The sequence below is a fragment of the Puntigrus tetrazona genome, chromosome 1, assembly GCF_018831695.1.
Source record: "Puntigrus tetrazona isolate hp1 chromosome 1, ASM1883169v1, whole genome shotgun sequence".
In the NCBI taxonomy this organism is placed as follows: Eukaryota; Metazoa; Chordata; class Actinopteri; order Cypriniformes; family Cyprinidae; genus Puntigrus; species Puntigrus tetrazona.
Window position 1 is genome coordinate 20,478,394 of NC_056699.1, and position 23,129 is coordinate 20,501,522.

Sequence of the window (23,129 nt, forward strand, 5' to 3'; positions counted from 1 at the left end):
AAATGAATATATGAAAGTTCAAATTTGCCACACAACAGGCTGTTTTTGGTCTTTCTTTGGAGTAAATGGAATGAGGATGGATATACTTTTATATATACTTTTATATATACATATACTTTTAAGAATTAGGTTACAGGATAAATACATCTATTATTTATGTATAAATCTATATACAAATCTGTAAGCAAATCTAGCATTTTAATTGCTAATTAAATGTTCATGTATGTTTATTTTTTATTTATTTAGTTTTGAAACATTTTTTATTGTTTGTACCTCATAAAAAATGTGATCTAAAAATGATTTTTCTTTTGTTCTCTCATTTCTTTATTGGTTCCATAAAAACAACTGGCATGCTATAATTATGAGAAAAACAAATATTTTTAAATGAAGTTTATACAATTCACTTTTTGACGAAATAGTCTTAAAATAGTCTTGAAACGGGACGGGTGAGCAAAAGCATTTCTAAGTAATGGCTGTATTTGTAGTCAGGGATTGTGTTCTTTTTTAATTTAATATGCCCGTTTTTGTCAGCCGAGAATAGTTGTAAAGTTATTGTGCCTTTCATCTTGATGAAGTGAAGTTCACGGGTCCTGTCTTCTCATATCTGTTCAAGTATAGACATCAATCTCAAACTACTGTCCATGAACAAGTGAGCATGTTGAGATTTAAAGTGGTGTAGCTTATTTGTCTTTTTGTCTCCCGTTTTTCAGTTCAGAAGTATATATTAACCGCTCAAAGTAACAATATTTGATTCTACATGCTGAAAGGTGTTCTTCTGTGTAAGGATTACAACTATAAAATCACAGCTTGTTGTAGTTTTGTAGTTCGCTGGCTAGAGGACTCAGGTAGCCCACCCTACCTTTAAACAGTTTCATACGAATATCCTAGAAACTAACGTTTATAATAAAAACTGTTTAATACAACCACTGTTTTAAAACAACCACTGGTCATATATTAATAACGTGGAGCACAATTACTATGCAAATGCATTAATGTTTTAATAATGAGTTATTTATAACAATAAATTATTAAACTAATGTAAATGAATTCCTTGCATGTGCACTGTTTAACCCATTAATTCACTGGTCTAATCTGATTCAATGATCTATGCTAAGCTATGCTACAAGTGCTATCACCAGACCCGGAGATCTGTTGAATGGATTCAAAAACAGTAAAACTCAACTTATTAACTCTGGGTTGCAGAATGACCCTATTTCCAAAAAAAAGTATAGCGTTGCTTTAACGCTGATTCAGCGGTTCCTTCCTCCTCTCGAAGAATGAAGACGGTGACATTCAACAATTATCAGACATGCACTTTGAATTAAATAAAAGCATGTCATTCACTTGGACACGTTTTAACGCACACACACAAAAAATGTAAAGCACACAACAAATGTATATTTAATATGTATATTTGATTTGAATAAATTGCACTGAACCAAGTTTTTTTTTTTTGCATTTTAATTTTGCACTTTATTTAATTCACAAGACATTGCTCTCACATGGCATAAACAATTGAAATGAAACTTAAATAGAACAATTAACAATTAAACAGTTAAATTAAAAGTTTTAACACAGCTGAGTAGATAAAATATACTGCACTCCCATGTCTTCTTAAAAGACCACTTGAAGAGAGGGGTGCGACCAAAAAAGAAACCAAACTCGTAAGCCTTTATAAATAATGCAAGATATGGGCACTATAAACCATATCATGCCATCAAATAGGTTACGAATGACTAATTGAGACAGAGTCGCCAAAATCAGTAGAGTCCAGAAGAGCATGTAGAGCTTCAGGAGACGGCGTCTCTTCAGCAGACTCAGAGAAAACACGCAGAACCCAACGAGGTACAGGGCTAGGGAATGAAGCCTTTGGATTGGCCGAGCAGGCGCATAGGCTCCTCCTTCTGCACCAGACTGAAGAAGTTGTCCGAGAGAGTCACTGCAGCCTGATCATCCGTGCCAATCTCTCCAAAGCCTGTAAGTATAAAAATATACAATTTAACCACATATATTAAAACCTTTCCATGTTATTTTTCATTTACCCTTAAAGAAATGAAGTCCTGTTAATGTATGAACCATGGTAGATGGCTCATGGTAGAAACTGACCCAAAGCTGTTGCCTCGTCCTCCAGCTGGCTGGACTGAGGTGCCACAGTGTCCTCCGCTGGACCCTCCGAAGCTTCGGGAATGCTGACTTCAGGGTCACTAGCGGTAGGCTCCTCTGAAGTCGGGACGTCCACAACCAAGTCAGGGACAATCTGCAGCGGGTCACTGCTGATATGTTCAGAAGTCTGACCTAAAGAGGATAATGACATACACACAGCAGTATTAATAAATACTCCTATTACTGCAATTAAGTTCAATCTAAATTCTGAAGTTGACTTTTGCCAGCGTTCACACCAGACACATTCTTACTTCAGCGTTTAATAATTTGCTTTCAATTAGTTTGAGCATTGTGTGTTTAAGTGGTAGTGTCGGCTTAACTGTTAAAAGCATGTCTTGGTGCTTGAGTCATGTGAATATTAGCTGCTTGGTAAACTTCTAGGTTATCATGTCACTTGATTAATATTTTGTGAATAGATTATGATGAATTTAAGATTTTCTGATTCCGTAACTTCAAGCTGCAATATCTATTAACGTTGCAGACTTTATAAAACTGAACCGATAAGCTGTTTGTCCAGAAAAAGTGCAGAGGTGTGACAGCTGATTTACCATCAGGACTCCTCACAGGAGGAACATCACTCTTCTCCACTTCTCCATCTCCACCTGAGTCGATGTTGTTGACTTTTCTCCTTTCTCTCAGAACTAAATCAATTACTCCAAGCACGGTAAACAACATTTTAAATGACGGACTATTTTAAACAGCAACACGAGCAAAGTTAGAAACAGCAAAACGAGCAACTAACTGCAAGTGATTTTTAGCAAAGAATCGAGCGACAATTCTAACTGCGACGTCACAATCGGATCAACGTTCCACCGCTGCTGGGGAGCCGTTGCAGAGCTGCCACGTGATTGGTCCGTTTTGCGCCGTGGGGGGGCTTCGCTTACGCGAAACTCAGAGCGCTAGTCCTTTAAAGTGCTTTTAGAAGGAGCAGAAATAAAACTATTATTTAGGAAATTATCATAACATGCTGTCTGTTTGGTGAATAAACGCTTTGCTATTATTTCACGGAAATTTAAGCTGTTTACAAGGAAAAACGGTCCAATGTCGCGTCGTGTATTTTGTGCTGTGAATTAAAACAAGCATCTTATTAAACACCAGACACGACCATTCAAGCTCTTTATCGTTTTTGCAGCGTTATAATTATAATTCTGCGTGCTAAAAGCTTCAAGGTGTAGAAAATGATGAAAGACATCGTCAGAAAACTTCATCTGCCATCCGTGCTTCAACAGTAATGTTATGAAGCTACGAGACTTTTTGTGTGCAATCTGATAATTTGGCTCCATAACATCCCGTTTTTTTATCTGAAATATCTTAAATTGTGTTCTGAAGACCAGAGTCGAGCAAAGCTTTACTGCTTTAGAACAACATGGGTTTTGTTTTAATTTATTTTTGGGTAGAGTAACTCTTTAATATTTTATATATTTTGTTAGGAATATTTAAACATACATACCATCAAATTTTTTTTTTTTTTTTTTTTTTTTTTTTTTTTTTTTTTTAGCTTAATGCATTTTTAACACTTGAATGTGGGTAACAAATGGCTGAGTTGGATTTACAATGATAAACAAAACATAAGTTAGACGTCGAGTCGATCAACACCACAAAGACTGAGTTATCCAAATGAAATTTCATGTATATTTCTGAGAAGTACATAAAAAGTAAGAAGCAAAGACATAATTTGGATATTTTTATTTGATTTCTGCTAGAATATGAGTCCATAATCCATAATATACACTCAAAACAATGATATGTTGGATTTAATGAACTTTAATGAACTTTTATTAAACTTGCAGAGATTAACGCATCAATAACGAAAAGAGGCATTTTAAGGTTCATTTGAAGTAGACTACATTTTGTGATGGGTGTCCAGCTGTAATAAAATAAATAATATCATAATGTTGAGTTTTATATGCTGTTTCTTGATGTCCAATTGATTCAACAGTTTAACCAACTATTTTTCACCATCTCCTCATCCCAACAGATCTTAGCTTCCATTTCTTCGCCAAATGCTTTTTAGCATATTGTTGCAAGTGATAACTAAAACCCAACATTAAAATACTATGCTAGTTTGTAGTTTAGCAAAGCAAACACTGATCACAATAACTGTGGTTTGTTGAAGTTTCAACATTATTTTAACATTATTTGTGGGTGGAATAGTGATGTTGATTCAGTTAGCATTGAAAAACTCTTTTAAAAGAACACTCCACATTTGTTTTGTAATTGCTCAGCGATCTCGGGTCTGGTGATAGGACTTTTAGCATAGCTTAGCATAGATCATTAGATCTAATTAGACCAGTAGCATCGCGTTCAAAATCGACCAAAGATTTTTTTATATTTTTCCTATTTAAAACTTGACTCTTCCGTATATATGATTAGGATCTATACTCTCATTCTTTCAAGGAATTATTACGCTGGAGTAAGAGTACAGTTCGCCTAAAAATGGCACGTTTTCATTTTACACCGATCATAGTACACTGTTGAACTACAGAAAAGTCCAATTTTAAATAGGAAAGATTTAGGAAACTCTTTGGTTGTTTTTGAGGGCGATGCTGCTGGTCTAATTTAATTCAATGATCTATGCTAAGCTATGCTATAAGTGCTATCACCAGACCCGAGATCTGTTGAATGGATTCAAAAACAGTAAAACTCAACTTATTAACTCTGGGTTGCAGAATGACCCTATTTCCAAAAAGTATAGCGTTGCTTTAACGCTGATTCAGCGGTTCCTTCCTCCTCTCGAAGAATGAAGACGGTGACATTCAACAATTATCAGACATGCACTTTGAATTAAATAAAAGCATGTCATTCACTTGAACACGTTTTAACGCACACACACAAAAAAATGTAAAGCACACAACAAATGTATATTTAATATGTATATTTGATTTGAATAAATTGCACTGAACCAAGTTTTTTTTTTTTTGCATTTTAATTTTGCACTTTATTTAATTCACAAGACATTGCTCTCACATGGCATAAACAATTGAAATGAAACTTAAATAGAACAATTAACAATTAAACAGTTAAATTAAAAGTTTTAACACAGCTGAGTAGATAAAATATACTGCACTCCCATGTCTTCTTAAAAGACCACTTGAAGAGAGGGGTGCGACCAAAAGAAACCAAACTCGTAAGCCTTTATAAATAATGCAAGATATGGGCACTATAAACCATATCATGCCATCAAATAGGTTACGAATGACTAATTGAGACAGAGTCGCCAAAATCAGTAGAGTCCAGAAGAGCATGTAGAGCTTCAGGAGACGGCGTCTCTTCAGCAGACTCAGAGAAAACACGCAGAACCCAACGAGGTACAGGGCTAAGGGAATGAAGCCTTTGGATTGGCCGAGCAGGCGCATAGGCTCCTCCTTCTGCACCAGACTGAAGAAGTTGTCCGAGAGAGTCACTGCAGCCTGATCATCCGTGCCAATCTCTCCAAAGCCTGTAAGTATAAAAATATACAATTTAACCACATATATTAAAACCTTTCCATGTTATTTTTCATTTACCCTTAAAGAAATGAAGTCCTGTTAATGTATGAACCATGGTAGATGGCTCATGGTAGAAACTGACCCAAAGCTGTTGCCTCGTCCTCCAGCTGGCTGGACTGAGGTGCCACAGTGTCCTCCGCTGGACCCTCCGAAGCTTCGGGAATGCTGACTTCAGGGTCACTAGCGGTAGGCTCCTCTGAAGTCGGGACGTCCACAACCAAGTCAGGGACAATCTGCAGCGGGTCACTGCTGATATGTTCAGAAGTCTGACCTAAAGAGGATAATGACATACACACAGCAGTATTAATAAATACTCCTATTACTGCAATTAAGTTCAATCTAAATTCTGAAGTTGACTTTTGCCAGCGTTCACACCAGACACATTCTTACTTCAGCGTTTAATAATTTGCTTTCAATTAGTTTGAGCATTGTGTGTTTAAGTGGTAGTGTCGGCTTAACTGTTAAAAGCATGTCTTGGTGCTTGAGTCATGTGAATATTAGCTGCTTGGTAAACTTCTAGGTTATCATGTCACTTGATTAATATTTTGTGAATAGATTATGATGAATTTAAGATTTTCTGATTCCGTAACTTCAAGCTGCAATATCTATTAACGTTGCAGACTTTATAAAACTGAACCGATAAGCTGTTTGTCCAGAAAAAGTGCAGAGGTGTGACAGCTGATTTACCATCAGGACTCCTCACAGGAGGAACATCACTCTTCTCCACTTCTCCATCTCCACCTGAGTCGATGTTGTTGACTTTTCTCCTTTCTCTCAGAACTAAATCAATTACTCCAAGCACGGTAAACAACATTTTAAATGACGGACTATTTTAAACAGCAACACGAGCAAAGTTAGAAACAGCAAAACGAGCAACTAACTGCAAGTGATTTTTAGCAAAGAATCGAGCGACAATTCTAACTGCGACGTCACAATCGGATCAACGTTCCACCGCTGCTGGGGAGCCGTTGCAGAGCTGCCACGTGATTGGTCCGTTTTGCGCCGTGGGCGGGCTTCGCTTCGCGAAACTCAGAGCGCTAGTCCTTTAAAGTGCTTTTAGAAGGAGCAGAAATAAAACTATTATTTAGGAAATTATCATAACATGCTGTCTGTTTGGTGAATAAACGCTTTGCTATTATTTCACGGAAATTTAAGCTGTTTACAAGGAAAAACGGTCCAATGTCGCCGTGTATTTTGTGCTGTGAATTAAAACAAGCATCTTATTAAACACCAGACACGACCATTCAAGCTCTTTATCGTTTTTGCAGCGTTATAATTATAATTCTGCGTGCTAAAAGCTTCAAGGTGTAGAAAATGATGAAAGACATCGTCAGAAAACTTCATCTGCCATCCGTGCTTCAACAGTAATGTTATGAAGCTACGAGACTTTTTGTGTGCAATCTGATAATTTGGCTCCATAACATCCCGTTTTTTTTATCTGAAATATCTTAAATTGTGTTCTGAAGACCAGAGTCGAGCAAAGCTTTACTGCTTTAGAACAACATGGGTTTTGTTTTAATTTATTTTTGGGTAGAGTAACTCTTTAATATTTTATATATTTTGTTAGGAATATTTAAACATACATACCATCAAATTTTTTTTTTTTTTTTTTTTTTTTTTTTTTTTTTTTTTTTTTTTTTTTTTTTTTTTTTTTTTAGCTTAATGCATTTTTAACACTTGAATGTGGGTAACAAATGGCTGAGTTGGATTTACAATGATAAACAAAACATAAGTTAGACGTCGAGTCGATCAACACCACAAAGACTGAGTTATCCAAATGAAATTTCATGTATATTTCTGAGAAGTACATAAAAGTAAGAAGCAAAGACATAATTTGGATATTTTTATTTGATTTCTGCTAGAATATGAGTCCATAATCCATAATATACACTCAAAACAATGATATGTTGGATTTAATGAACTTTAATGAACTTTTATTAAACTTGCAGAGATTAACGATCAATAACGAAAGAGGCATTTTAAGGTTCATTTGAAGTAGACTACATTTTGTGATGGGTGTCCAGCTGTAATAAAATAAATAATATCATAATGTTGAGTTTTATATGCTGTTTCTTGATGTCCAATTGATTCAACAGTTTAACCAACTATTTTTCACCATCTCCTCATCCCAACAGATCTTAGCTTCCATTTCTTCGCCAAATGCTTTTTAGCATATTGTTGCAAGTGATAACTAAAACCCAACATTAAAATACTATGCTAGTTTGTAGTTTAGCAAAGCAAACACTGATCACAATAACTGTGGTTTGTTGAAGTTTCAACATTATTTTAACATTATTTGTGGGTGGAATAGTGATGTTGATTCAGTTAGCATTGAAAAACTCTTTTAAAAGAACACTCCACATTTGTTTTGTAATTGCGTTCAGCCGATCTCGGGTCTGGTGATAGGACTTTTAGCATAGCTTAGCATAGATCATTAGATCTAATTAGACCAGTAGCATCGCGTTCAAAATCGACCAAAGATTTTTTTATATTTTTCCTATTTAAAACTTGACTCTTCCGTATATATGATTAGGATCTATACTCTCATTCTTTCAAGGAATTATTACGCTGGAGTAAGAGTACAGTTCGGCCTAAAAATGGCACGTTTTCATTTTACACCGATCATAGTACACTGTTGAACTACAGAAAAGTCCAATTTTAAATAGGAAAGATTTAGGAAACTCTTTGGTTGTTTTTGAGGGCGATGCTGCTGGTCTAATTTAATTCAATGATCTATGCTAAGCTATGCTACAAGTGCTATATCACCAGACCCGAGATCTGTTGAATGGATTCAAAAACAGTAAAACTCAACTTATTAACTCTGGGTTGCAGAATGACCTATTTCCAAAAAAAGTATAGCGTTGCTTTAACGCTGATTCAGCGTTCCTTCCTCCTCTCAAGAATGAAGACGGTGACATTCAACAATTATCAGACATGCACTTTGAATTAAATAAAAGCATGTCATTCACTTGAACACGTTTTAACGCACACACACAAAAAAATGTAAAGCACACAACAAATGTATATTTAATATGTATATTTGATTTGAATAAATTGCACTGAACCAAGTTTTTTTTTTTTGCATTTTAATTTTGCACTTTATTTAATTCACAAGACATTGCTCTCACATGGCATAAACAATTGAAATGAAACTTAAATAGAACAATTAACAATTAAACAGTTAAATTAAAAGTTTTAACACAGCTGAGTAGATAAAATATACTGCACTCCCATGTCTTCTTAAAAGACCACTTGAAGAGAGAGTGCGACCAAAAAAAAACCAAACTCGTAAGCCTTTATAAATAATGCAAGATATGGGCACTATAAACCATATCATGCCATCAAATAGGTTACGAATGACTAATTGAGACAGAGTCGCCAAAATCAGTAGAGTCCAGAAGAGCATGTAGAGCTTCAGGAGACGGCGCGTCTCTTCAGCAGACTCAGAGAAACACGCAGAACCCAACGAGGTACAGGGCTAAGGGAATGAAGCCTTTGGATTGGCCGAGCAGGCGCATAGGCTCCTCCTTCTGCACCAGACTGAAGAAGTTGTCCGAGAGAGTCACTGCAGCCTGATCATCCGTGCCAATCTCTCCAAAGCCTGTAAGTATAAAAATATACAATTTAACCACATATATTAAAACCTTTCCATGTTATTTTTCATTTACCCTTAAAGAAATGAAGTCCTGTTAATGTATGAACCATGGTAGATGGCTCATGGTAGAAACTGACCCAAAGCTGTTGCCTCGTCCTCCAGCTGGCTGGACTGAGGTGCCACAGTGTCCTCCGCTGGACCCTCCGGCTTCGGGAATGCTGACTTCAGGGTCACTAGCGGTAGGCTCCTCTGAAGTCGGGACGCCCACAACCAAGTCAGGGACAATCTGCAGCGGGTCACTGCTGATATGTTCAGAAGTCTGACCTAAAGAGGATAATGACATACACACAGCAGTATTAATAAATACTCCTATTACTGCAATTAAGTTCAATCTAAATTCTGAAGTTGACTTTTGCCAGCGTTCACACCAGACACATTCTTACTTCAGCGTTTAATAATTTGCTTTCAATTAGTTTGAGCATTGTGTGTTTAAGTGGTAGTGTCGGCTTAACTGTTAAAAGCATGTCTTGGTGCTTGAGTCATGTGAATATTATAGCTGCTTGGTAAACTTCTAGGTTATCATGTCACTTGATTAATATTTTGTGAATAGATTATGATGAATTTAAGATTTTCTGATTCCGTAACTTCAAGCTGCAATATCTATTAACGTTGCAGACTTTATAAAACTGAACCGATAAGCTGTTTGTCCAGAAAAAGTGCAGAGGTGTGACAGCTGATTTACCATCAGGACTCCTCACAGGAGGAACATCACTCTTCTCCACTTCTCCATCTCCACCTGAGTCGATGTTGTTGACTTTTCTCCTTTCTCTCAGAACTAAATCAATTACTCCAAGCACGGTAAACAACATTTTAAATGACGGACTATTTTAAACAGCAACACGAGCAAAGTTAGAAACAGCAAAACGAGCAACTAACTGCAAGTGATTTTTTAGCAAAGAATCGAGCGACAATTCTAACTGCGACGTCACAATCGGATCAACGTTCCACCGCTGCTGGGGAGCCGTTGCAGAGCTGCCACGTGATTGGTCCGTTTTGCGCCGTGGGCGGGCTTCGCTTCATAAACTCAGAGCGCTAGTCCTTTAAAGTGCTTTTAGAAGGAGCAGAAATAAAACTATTATTTAGGAAATTATCATAACATGCTGTCTGTTTGGTGAATAAACGCTTTGCTATTATTTCACGGAAATTTAAGCTGTTTACAAGGAAAAAGCGGTCCAATGTCGTCGTGTATTTTGTGCTGTGAATTAAAACAAGCATCTTATTAAACACCAGACACGACCATTCAAGCTCTTTATCGTTTTTGCAGCGTTATAATTATAATTCTGCGTGCTAAAAGCTTCAAGGTGTAGAAAATGATGAAAGACATCGTCAGAAAACTTCATCTGCCATCCGTGCTTCAACAGTAATGTTATGAAGCTACGAGACTTTTGTGTGCAATCTGATAATTTGGCTCCATAACATCCCGTTTTTTTTTTCTGAAATATCTTAAATTGTGTTCTGAAGACCAGAGTCGAGCAAAGCTTTACTGCTTTAGAACAACATGGGTTTTGTTTTAATTTATTTTTGGGTAGAGTAACTCTTTAATATTTTATATATTTTGTTAGGAATATTTAAACATACATACCATCAAATTTTTTTTTTTTTTTTTTTTTTTTAGCTTAATGCATTTTTAACACTTGAATGTGGGTAACAAATGGCTGAGTTGGATTTACAATGATAAACAAAACATAAGTTAGACGTCGAAATCGATCAACACCACAAAGACTGAGTTATCCAAATGAAATTTCATGTATATTTCTGAGAAGTACATAAAAAGTAAGAAGCAAAGACATAATTTGGATATTTTTATTTGATTTCTGCTAGAATATGAGTCCATAATCCATAATATACACTCAAAACAATGATATGTTGGATTTAATGAACTTTAATGAACTTTTATTAAACTTGCAGAGATTAACGATCAATAACGAAAGAGGCATTTTAAGGTTCATTTGAAGTAGACTACATTTTGTGATGGGTGTCCAGCTGTAATAAAATAAATAATATCATAATGTTGAGTTTTATATGCTGTTTCTTGATGTCCAATTGATTCAACAGTTTAACCAACTATTTTTCACCATCTCCTCATCCCAACAGATCTTAGCTTCCATTTCTTCGCCAAATGCTTTTAGCATATTGTTGCAAGTGATAACTAAAACCCAACATTAAAATACTATGCTAGTTTGTAGTTTAGCAAAGCAAACACTGATCACAATAACTGTGGTTTGTTGAAGTTTCAACATTATTTTAACATTATTTGTGGGTGGAATAGTGATGTTGATTCAGTTAGCATTGAAAAAACTCTTTTTAAAGAACACTCCACATTTGTTTTGTAATTGTTCAGCGATCTCGGGGTCTGGTGATAGGACTTTTAGCATAGCTTAGCATAGATCATTAGATCTAATTAGACCAGTAGCATCGCGTTCAAAATCGACCAAAGATTTTTTTATATTTTTCCTATTTAAAACTTGACTCTTCCGTATATATGATTAGGATCTATACTCTCATTCTTTCATGGAATTATTACGCTGGAGTAAGAGTACAGTTCGGCCTAAAAATGGCACATTTTCATTTTACACCGATCATAGTACACTGTTGAACTACAGAAAAGTCCAATTTTAAATAGGAAAGATTTAGGAAACTCTTTGGTTGTTTTTGAGGGCGATGCTGCTGGTCTAATTTAATTCAATGATCTATGCTAAGCTATGCTATAAGTGCTATCACCAGACCTGAGATCTGTTGAATGGATTCAAAACAGTAAAACTCAACTTATTAACTCTGGGTTGCAGAATGACCCTATTTCCAAAAAAAAGTATAGCGTTGCTTTAACGCTGATTCAGCGGTTCCTTCCTCCTCTCGAAGAATGAAGACGGTGACATTCAACAATTATCAGACATGCACTTTGAATTAAATAAAAGCATGTCATTCACTTGGACACGTTTTAACGCACACACACAAAAATGTAAAGCACACAACAAATGTATATTTAATATGTATATTTGATTTGAATAAATTGCACTGAACCAAGTTTTTTTTTTTTGCATTTTAATTTTGCACTTTATTTAATTCACAAGACATTGCTCTCACATGGCATAAACAATTGAAATGAAACTTAAATAGAACAATTAACAATTAAACAGTTAAATTAAAAGTTTTAACACAGCTGAGTAGATAAAATATACTGCACTCCCATGTCTTCTTAAAAGACCACTTGAAGAGAGGGGTGCGACCAAAAAAGAAACCAAACTCGTAAGCCTTTATAAATAATGCAAGATATGGGCACTATAAACCATATCATGCCATCAAATAGGTTACGAATGACTAATTGAGACAGAGTCGCCAAAATCAGTAGAGTCCAGAAGAGCATGTAGAGCTTCAGGAGACGGCGCCTCTTCAGCAGACTCAGAGAAAACACGCAGAACCCAACGAGGTACAGGGCTAAGGGAATGAAGCCTTTGGATTGGCCGAGCAGGCGCATAGGCTCCTCCTTCTGCACCAGACTGAAGAAGTTGTCCGAGAGAGTCACTGCAGCCTGATCATCCGTGCCAATCTCTCCAAAGCCTGTAAGTATAAAAATATACAATTTAACCACATATATTAAAACCTTTCCATGTTATTTTTCATTTACCCTTAAAGAAATGAAGTCCTGTTAATGTATGAACCATGGTAGATGGCTCATGGTAGAAACTGACCCAAAGCTGTTGCCTCGTCCTCCAGCTGGCTGGACTGAGGTGCCACAGTGTCCTCCGCTGGACCCTCCAAGCTTCGGGAATGCTGACTTCAGGGTCACTAGCGGTAGGCTCCTCAGAAGTCGGGACGTCCACAACCAAGTCAGGGACAATCTGCAGCGGGTCACTGCTGATATGTTCAGAAGTCTGACCTAAAGAGGATAATGACATACACACAGCAGTATTAATAAATACTCCTATTACTGCAATTAAGTTCAATCTAAATTCTGAAGTTGACTTTTGCCAGCGTTCACACCAGACACATTCTTACTTCAGCGTTTAATAATTTGCTTTCAATTAGTTTGAGCATTGTGTGTTTAAGTGGTAGTGTCGGCTTAACTGTTAAAAGCATGTCTTGGTGCTTGAGTCATGTGAATATTAGCTGCTTGGTAAACTTCTAGGTTATCATGTCACTTGATTAATATTTTGTGAATAGATTATGATGAATTTAAGATTTTCTGATTCCGTAACTTCAAGCTGCAATATCTATTAACGTTGCAGACTTTATAAAACTGAACCGATAAGCTGTTTGTCCAGAAAAAGTGCAGAGGTGTGACAGCTGATTTACCATCAGGACTCCTCACAGGAGGAACATCACTCTTCTCCACTTCTCCATCTCCACCTGAGTCGATGTTGTTGACTTTTCTCCTTTCTCTCAGAACTAAATCAATTACTCCAAGCACGGTAAACAACATTTTAAATGACGGACTATTTTAAACAGCAACACGAGCAAAGTTAGAAACAGCAAAACGAGCAACTAACTGCAAGTGATTTTTAGCAAAGAATCGAGCGACAATTCTAACTGCGACGTCACAATCGGATCAACGTTCCACCGCTGCTGGGGAGCCGTTGCAGAGCTGCCACGTGATTGGTCCGTTTTGCGCCGTGGGCGGGGCTTCGCCGCGAAACTCAGAGCGCTAGTCCTTTAAAGTGCTTTTAGAAGGAGCAGAAATAAAACTATTATTTAGGAAATTATCATAACATGCTGTCTGTTTGGTGAATAAACGCTTTGCTATTATTTCACGGAAATTTAAGCTGTTTACAAGGAAAACGGTCCAATGTCGCGTGTATTTTGTGCTGTGAATTAAAACAAGCATCTTATTAAACACCAGACACGACCATTCAAGCTCTTTATCGTTTTTGCAGCGTTATAATTATAATTCTGCGTGCTAAAAGCTTCAAGGTGTAGAAAATGATGAAAGACATCGTCAGAAAACTTCATCTGCCATCCGTGCTTCAACAGTAATGTTATGAAGCTACGAGACTTTTTGTGTGCAATCTGATAATTTGGCTCCATAACATCCCGTTTTTTTATCTGAAATATCTTAAATTGTGTTCTGAAGACCAGAGTCGAGCAAAGCTTTACTGCTTTAGAACAACATGGGTTTTGTTTTAATTTATTTTTGGGTAGAGTAACTCTTTAATATTTTATATATTTTGTTAGGAATATTTAAACATACATACCATCAAATTTTTTTTTTTTTTTTTTTTTTTTTTTTTTAGCTTAATGCATTTTTAACACTTGAATGTGGGTAACAAATGGCTGAGTTGGATTTACAATGATAAACAAAACATAAGTTAGACGTCGAGTCGATCAACACCACAAAGACTGAGTTATCCAAATGAAATTTCATGTATATTTCTGAGAAGTACATAAAAAGTAAGAAGCAAAGACATAATTTGGATATTTTTATTTGATTTCTGCTAGAATATGAGTCCATAATCCATAATATACACTCAAAACAATGATATGTTGGATTTAATGAACTTTAATGAACTTTTATTAAACTTGCAGAGATTAACGCATCAATAACGAAAAGAGGCATTTTAAGGTTCATTTGAAGTAGACTACATTTTGTGATGGGTGTCCAGCTGTAATAAAATAAATAATATCATAATGTTGAGTTTTATATGCTGTTTCTTGATGTCCAATTGATTCAACAGTTTAACCAACTATTTTTCACCATCTCCTCATCCCAACAGATCTTAGCTTCCATTTCTTCGCCAAATGCTTTTTAGCATATTGTTGCAAGTGATAACTAAAACCCAACATTAAAATACTATGCTAGTTTGTAGTTTAGCAAAGCAAACACTGATCACAATAACTGTGGTTTGTTGAAGTTTCAACATTATTTTAACATTATTTGTGGGTGGAATAGTGATGTTGATTCAGTTAGCATTGAAAAACTCTTTTTAAAGAACACTCCACATTTGTTTTGTAATTGTTCAGTTGATCTCGGGTCTGGTGATAGGACTTTTAGCATAGCTTAGCATAGATCATTAGATCTAATTAGACCAGTAGCATCGCGTTCAAAAATCGACCAAAGATTTTTTTTTATATTTTTCCTATTTAAAACTTGACTCTTCCGTATATATGATTAGGATCTATACTCTCATTCTTTCATGGAATTATTACGCTGGAGTAAGAGTACAGTTCGGCCTAAAAATGGCACATTTTCATTTTACACCGATCATAGTACACTGTTGAACTACAGAAAAGTCCAATTTTAAATAGGAAAGATTTAGGAAACTCTTTGGTTGTTTTTGAGGGCGATGCTGCTGGTCTAATTTAATTCAATGATCTATGCTAAGCTATGCTATAAGTGCTATCACCAGACCCGAGATCTGTTGAATGGATTCAAAACAGTAAAACTCAACTTATTAACTCTGGGTTGCAGAATGACCCTATTTCCAAAAAAAGTATAGCGTTGCTTTAAACGCTGATTCAGCGTTCCTTCCTCCTCTCGAAGAATGAAAGACGGTGACATTCAACAATTATCAGACATGCACTTTGAATTAAATAAAAGCATGTCATTCACTTGAACACGTTTTAACGCACACACACAAAAATGTAAAGCACACAACAAATGTATATTTAATATGTATATTTGATTTGAATAAATTGCACTGAACCAAGTTTTTTTTTTTGCATTTTAATTTTGCACTTTATTTAATTCACAAGACATTGCTCTCACATGGCATAAACAATTGAAATGAAACTTAAATAGAACAATTAACAATTAAACAGTTAAATTAAAAGTTTTAACACAGCTGAGTAGATAAAATATACTGCACTCCCATGTCTTCTTAAAAGACCACTTGAAGAGAGGTGCGACCAAAAAGAAACCAAACTCGTAAGCCTTTATAAATAATGCAAGATATGGGCACTATAAACCATATCATGCCATCAAATAGGTTACGAATGACTAATTGAGACAGAGTCGCCAAAATCAGTAGAGTCCAGAAGAGCATGTAGAGCTTCAGGAGACGGCGTCTCTTCAGCAGACTCAGAGAAAACACGCAGAACCCAACGAGGTACAGGGCTAAGGGAATGAAGCCTTTGGATTGGCCGAGCAGGCGCATAGGCTCCTCCTTCTGCACCAGACTGAAGAAGTTGTCCGAGAGAGTCACTGCAGCCTGATCATCCGTGCCAATCTCTCCAAAGCCTGTAAGTATAAAAATATACAATTTAACCACATATATTAAAACCTTTCCATGTTATTTTTCATTTACCCTTAAAGAAATGAAGTCCTGTTAATGTATGAACCATGGTAGATGGCTCATGGTAGAAACTGACCCAAAGCTGTTGCCTCGTCCTCCAGCTGGCTGGACTGAGGTGCCACAGTGTCCTCCGCTGGACCCTCCGAAGCTTCGGGAATGCTGACTTCAGGGTCACTAGCGGTAGGCTCCTCTGAAGTCGGGACGTCCACAACCAAGTCAGGGACAATCTGCAGCGGGTCACTGCTGATATGTTCAGAAGTCTGACCTAAAGAGGATAATGACATACACACAGCAGTATTAATAAATACTCCTATTACTGCAATTAAGTTCAATCTAAATTCTGAAGTTGACTTTTGCCAGCGTTCACACCAGACACATTCTTACTTCAGCGTTTAATAATTTGCTTTCAATTAGTTTGAGCATTGTGTGTTTAAGTGGTAGTGTCGGCTTAACTGTTAAAAGCATGTCTTGGTGCTTGAGTCATGTGAATATATTAGCTGCTTGGTAAACTTCTAGGTTATCATGTCACTTGATTAATATTTTGTGAATAGATTATGATGAATTTAAGATTTTCTGATTCCGTAACTTCAAGCTGCAATATCTATTAACGTTGCAGACTTTATAAAACTGAACCGATAAGCTGTTTGTCCAGAAAAAGTGCAGAGGTGTGACAGCTGATTTACCATCAGGACTCCTCACAGGAGGAACATCACTCTTCTCCACTTCTCCATCTCCACCTGAGTCGATGTTGTTGACTTTTCTCCTTTCTCTCAGAACTAAATCAATTACTCCAAGCACGGTAAACAACATTTTAAATGACGGACTATTTTAAACAGCAACACGAGCAAAGTTAGAAACAGCAAAACGAGCAACTAACTGCAAGTGATTTTTAGCAAAGAATCGAGCGACAATTCTAACTGCGACGTCACAATCGGATCAACGCCCACCGCTGCTGGGGAGCCGTTGCAGAGCTGCCACGTGATTGGTCCGTTTTGCGCCGTGGGCGGGGCTTCGCGCCATCGCGAAACTCAGAGCGCTAGTCCTTTAAAGTGCTTTTAGAAGGAGCAGAAATAAAACTATTATTTAGGAAATTATCATAACATGCTGTCTGTTTGGTGAATAAACGCTTTGCTATTATTTCACGGAAATTTAAGCTGTTTACAAGGAAAACGGTCCAATGTCGCCGTGTATTTTGTGCTGTGAATTAAAACAAGCATCTTATTAAACACCAGACACGACCATTCAAGCTCTTTATCGTTTTTGCAGCGTTATAATTATAATTCTGCGTGCTAAAAGCTTCAAGGTGTAGAAAATGATGAAAGACATCGTCAGAAAACTTCATCTGCCATCCGTGCTTCAACAGTAATGTTATGAAGCTACGAGACTTTTTATGTGCAATCTGATAATTTGGCTCCATAACATCCCGTTTTTTTTATCTGAAATATCTTAAATTGTGTTCTGAAGACCAGAGTCGAGCAAAGCTTTACTGCTTTAGTGGGTAACAAATGGCTGAGTTGGATTTACAATGATAAACAAAACATAAGTTAGACGTCGAGTCGATCAACACCACAAAGACTGAGTTATCCAAATGAAATTTCATGTATATTTCTGAGAAGTACATAAAAAGTAAGAAGCAAAGACATAATTTGGATATTTTTATTTGATTTCTGCTAGAATATGAGTCCATAATCCATAATATACACTCAAAACAATGATATGTTGGATTTAATGAACTTTAATGAACTTTTATTAAACTTGCAGAGATTAACATCAAAAACGAAAGAGGCATTTTAAGGTTCATTTGAAGTAGACTACATTTTGTGATGGGTGTCCAGCTGTAATAAAATAAATAATATCATAATGTTGAGTTTTATATGCTGTTTCTTGATGTCCAATTGATTCAACAGTTTAACCAACTATTTTTCACCATCTCCTCATCCCAACAGATCTTAGCTTCCATTTCTTCGCCAAATGCTTTTTAGCATATTGTTGCAAGTGATAACTAAAACCCAACATTAAAATACTATGCTAGTTTGTAGTTTAGCAAAGCAAACACTGATCACAATAACTGTGGTTTGTTGAAGTTTCAACATTATTTTAACATTATTTGTGGGTGGAATAGTGATGTTGATTCAGTTAGCATTGAAAAACTCTTTTAAAAAGAACACTCCACATTTGTTTTGTAATTGTTCAGCCGATCTCGGGTCTGGTGATAGGACTTTTAGCATAGCTTAGCATAGATCATTAGATCTAATTAGACCAGTAGCATCGCGTTCAAAATCGACCAAAGATTTTTTTATATTTTCCTATTTAAAACTTGACTCTTCCGTATATATGATTAGGATCTATACTCTCATTCTTTCATGGAATTATTACGCTGGAGTAAGAGTACAGTTCGGCCTAAAAATGGCACATTTTCATTTTACACCGATCATAGTACACTGTTGAACTACAGAAAAGTCCAATTTTAAATAGGAAAGATTTAGGAAACTCTTTGGTTGTTTTTGAGGCGATGCTGCTGGTCTAATTTAATTCAATGATCTATGCTAAGCTTATGCTACAAGTGCTATCACCAGACCCGGAGATCTGTTGAATGGATTCAAAAACAGTAAAACTCAACTTATTAACTCTGGGTTGCAGAATGACCCTATTTCCAAAAAAAGTATAGCGTTGCTTTAACGCTGATTCAGCGAGTTCCTTCCTCCTCTCGAAGAATGAAGACGGTGACATTCAACAATTATCAGACATGCACTTTGAATTAAATAAAAGCATGTCATTCACTTGAACACGTTTTAACGCACACACACAAAAAATGTAAAGCACACAACAAATGTATATTTAATATGTATATTTGATTTGAATAAATTGCACTGAACCAAGTTTTTTTTTTTGCATTTTAATTTTGCACTTTATTTAATTCACAAGACATTGCTCTCACATGGCATAAACAATTGAAATGAAACTTAAATAGAACAATTAACAACTAAACAGTTAAATTAAAAGTTTTAACACAGCTGAGTAGATAAAATATACTGCACTCCCATGTCTTCTTAAAAGACCACTTGAAGAGAGGGGTGCGACCAAAAAAGAAACCAAACTCGTAAGCCTTTATAAATAATGCAAGATATGGGCACTATAAACCATATCATGCCATCAAATAGGTTACGAATGACTAATTGAGACAGAGTCGCCAAAATCAGTAGAGTCCAGAAGAGCATGTAGAGCTTCAGGAGACGGCGTCTCTTCAGCAGACTCAGAGAAAACACGCAGAACCCAACGAGGTACAGGGCTAAGGAATGAAGCCTTTGGATTGGCCGAGCAGGCGCATAGGCTCCTCCTTCTGCACCAGACTGAAGAAGTTGTCCGAGAGAGTCACTGCAGCCTGATCATCCGTGCCAATCTCTCCAAAGCCTGTAAGTATAAAAATATACAATTTAACCACATATATTAAAACCTTTCCATGTTATTTTTCATTTACCCTTAAAGAAATGAAGTCCTGTTAATGTATGAACCATGGTAGATGGCTCATGGTAGAAACTGACCCAAAGCTGTTGCCTCGTCCTCCAGCTGGCTGGACTGAGGTGCCACAGTGTCCTCCGCTGGACCCTCCGAGCTTCCGGGAATGCTGACTTCAGGGTCACTAGCGGTAGGCTCCTCTGAAGTCGGGACGCCCACAACCAAGTCAGGGACAATCTGCAGCGGGTCACTGCTGATATGTTCAGAAGTCTGACCTAAAGAGGATAATGACATACACACAGCAGTATTAATAAATACTCCTATTACTGCAATTAAGTTCAATCTAAATTCTGAAGTTGACTTTTGCCAGCGTTCACACCAGACACATTCTTACTTCAGCGTTTAATAATTTGCTTTCAATTAGTTTGAGCATTGTGTGTTTAAGTGGTAGTAATCGGCTTAACTGTTAAAAGCATGTCTTGGTGCTTGAGTCATGTGAATATTAGCTGCTTGGTAAACTTCTAGGTTATCATGTCACTTGATTAATATTTTGTGAATAGATTATGATGAATTTAAGATTTTCTGATTCCGTAACTTCAAGCTGCAATATCTATTAACGTTGCAGACTTTATAAAACTGAACCGATAAGCTGTTTGTCCAGAAAAAAGTGCAGAGGTGTGACAGCTGATTTACCATCAGGACTCCTCACAGGAGGAACATCACTCTTCTCCACTTCTCCATCTCCACCTGAGTCGATGTTGTTGACTTTTCTCCTTTCTCTCAGAACTAAATCAATTACTCCAAGCACGGTAAACAACATTTTAAATGACGGACTATTTTAAACAGCAACACGAGCAAAGTTAGAAACAGCAAAACGAGCAACTAACTGCAAGTGATTTTTTAGCAAAGAATCGAGCGACAATTCTAACTGCGACGTCACAATCGGATCAACGTTCCACCGCTGCTGGGGAGCCGTTGCAGAGCTGCCACGTGATTGGTCCGTTTTGCGCCGTGGGCGGGCTTCTTTCGCTGAAACTCAGAGCGCTAGTCCTTTAAAGTGCTTTTAGAAGGAGCAGAAATAAAACTATTATTTAGGAAATTATCATAACATGCTGTCTGTTTGGTGAATAAACGCTTTGCTATTATTTCACGGAAATTTAAGCTGTTTACAAGGAAAACGGTCCAATGTCGTCGTGTATTTTGTGCTGTGAATTAAAACAAGCATCTTATTAAACACCAGACACGACCATTCAAGCTCTTTATCGTTTTTGCAGCGTTATAATTATAATTCTGCGTGCTAAAAGCTTCAAGGTGTAGAAAATGATGAAAGACATCGTCAGAAAACTTCATCTGCCATCCGTGCTTCAACAGTAATGTTATGAAGCTACGAGACTTTTTGTGTGCAATCTGATAATTTGGCTCCATAACATCCCGTTTTTTTATCTGAAATATCTTAAATTGTGTTCTGAAGACCAGAGTCGAGCAAAGCTTTACTGCTTTAGAACAACATGGGTTTTGTTTTAATTTATTTTTGGGTAGAGTAACTCTTTAATATTTTATATATTTTGTTAGGAATATTTAAACATACATACCATCAAATTTTTTTTTTTTTTAGCTTAATGCATTTTTAACACTTGAATGTGGGTAACAAATGGCTGAGTTGGATTTACAATGATAAACAAAACATAAGTTAGACGTCGAGTCGATCAACACCACAAAGACTGAGTTATCCAAATGAAATTTCATGTATATTTCTGAGAAGTACATAAAAAGTAAGAAGCAAAGACATAATTTGGATATTTTTATTTGATTTCTGCTAGAATATGAGTCCATAATCCATAATATACACTCAAAACAATGATATGTTGGATTTAATGAACTTTAATGAACTTTTATTAAACTTGCAGAGATTAACGCATCAATAACGAAAGAGGCATTTTAAGGTTCATTTGAAGTAGACTACATTTTGTGATGGGTGTCCAGCTGTAATAAAATAAATAATATCATAATGTTGAGTTTTATATGCTGTTTCTTGATGTCCAATTGATTCAACAGTTTAACCAACTATTTTCACCATCTCCTCATCCCAACAGATCTTAGCTTCCATTTCTTCGCCAAATGCTTTTTAGCATATTGTTGCAAGTGATAACTAAAACCCAACATTAAAATACTATGCTAGTTTGTAGTTTAGCAAAGCAAACACTGATCACAATAACTGTGGTTTGTTGAAGTTTCAACATTATTTTAACATTATTTGTGGGTGAATAGTGATGTTGATTCAGTTAGCATTGAAAAACTCTTTTTAAAAAGAACACTCCACATTTGTTTTGTAATTCGTTCAGCCGATCTCCGGGTCTGGTGATAGGACTTTTAGCATAGCTTAGCATAGATCATTAGATCTAATTAGACCAGTAGCATCGCGTTCAAAATCGACCAAAGATTTTTTTTTATATTTTTCCTATTTAAAACTTGACTCTTCCGTATATATGATTAGGATCTATACTCTCATTCTTTCATGGAATTATTACGCTGGAGTAAGAGTACAGTTCATCTAAAATGGCACATTTTCATTTTACACCGATCATAGTACACTGTTGAACTACAGAAAAGTCCAATTTTAAATAGGAAAGATTTAGAAACTCTTTGGTTGTTTTTGAGGCGATGCTGCTGGTCTAATTTAATTCAATGATCTATGCTAAGCTATGCTACAAGTGCTATCACCAGACCCGAGATCTGTTGAATGGATTCAAAAACAGTAAAACTCAACTTATTAACTCTGGGTTGCAGAATGACCCTATTTCCAAAAAAGTATAAGCGTTGCTTTAACGCTGATTCAGCGGTTCCTTCCTCCTCTCGAAGAATGAAGACGGTGACATTCAACAATTATCAGACATGCACTTTGAATTAAATAAAAGCATGTCATTCACTTGGACACGTTTTAACTTGCACACACAAAAATGTAAAGCACACAACAAATGTATATTTAATATGTATATTTGATTTGAATAAATTGCACTGAACCAAGTTTTTTTTTGCATTTTAATTTTGCACTTTATTTAATTCACAAGACATTGCTCTCACATGGCATAAACAATTGAAATGAAACTTAAATAGAACAATTAACAATTAAACAGTTAAATT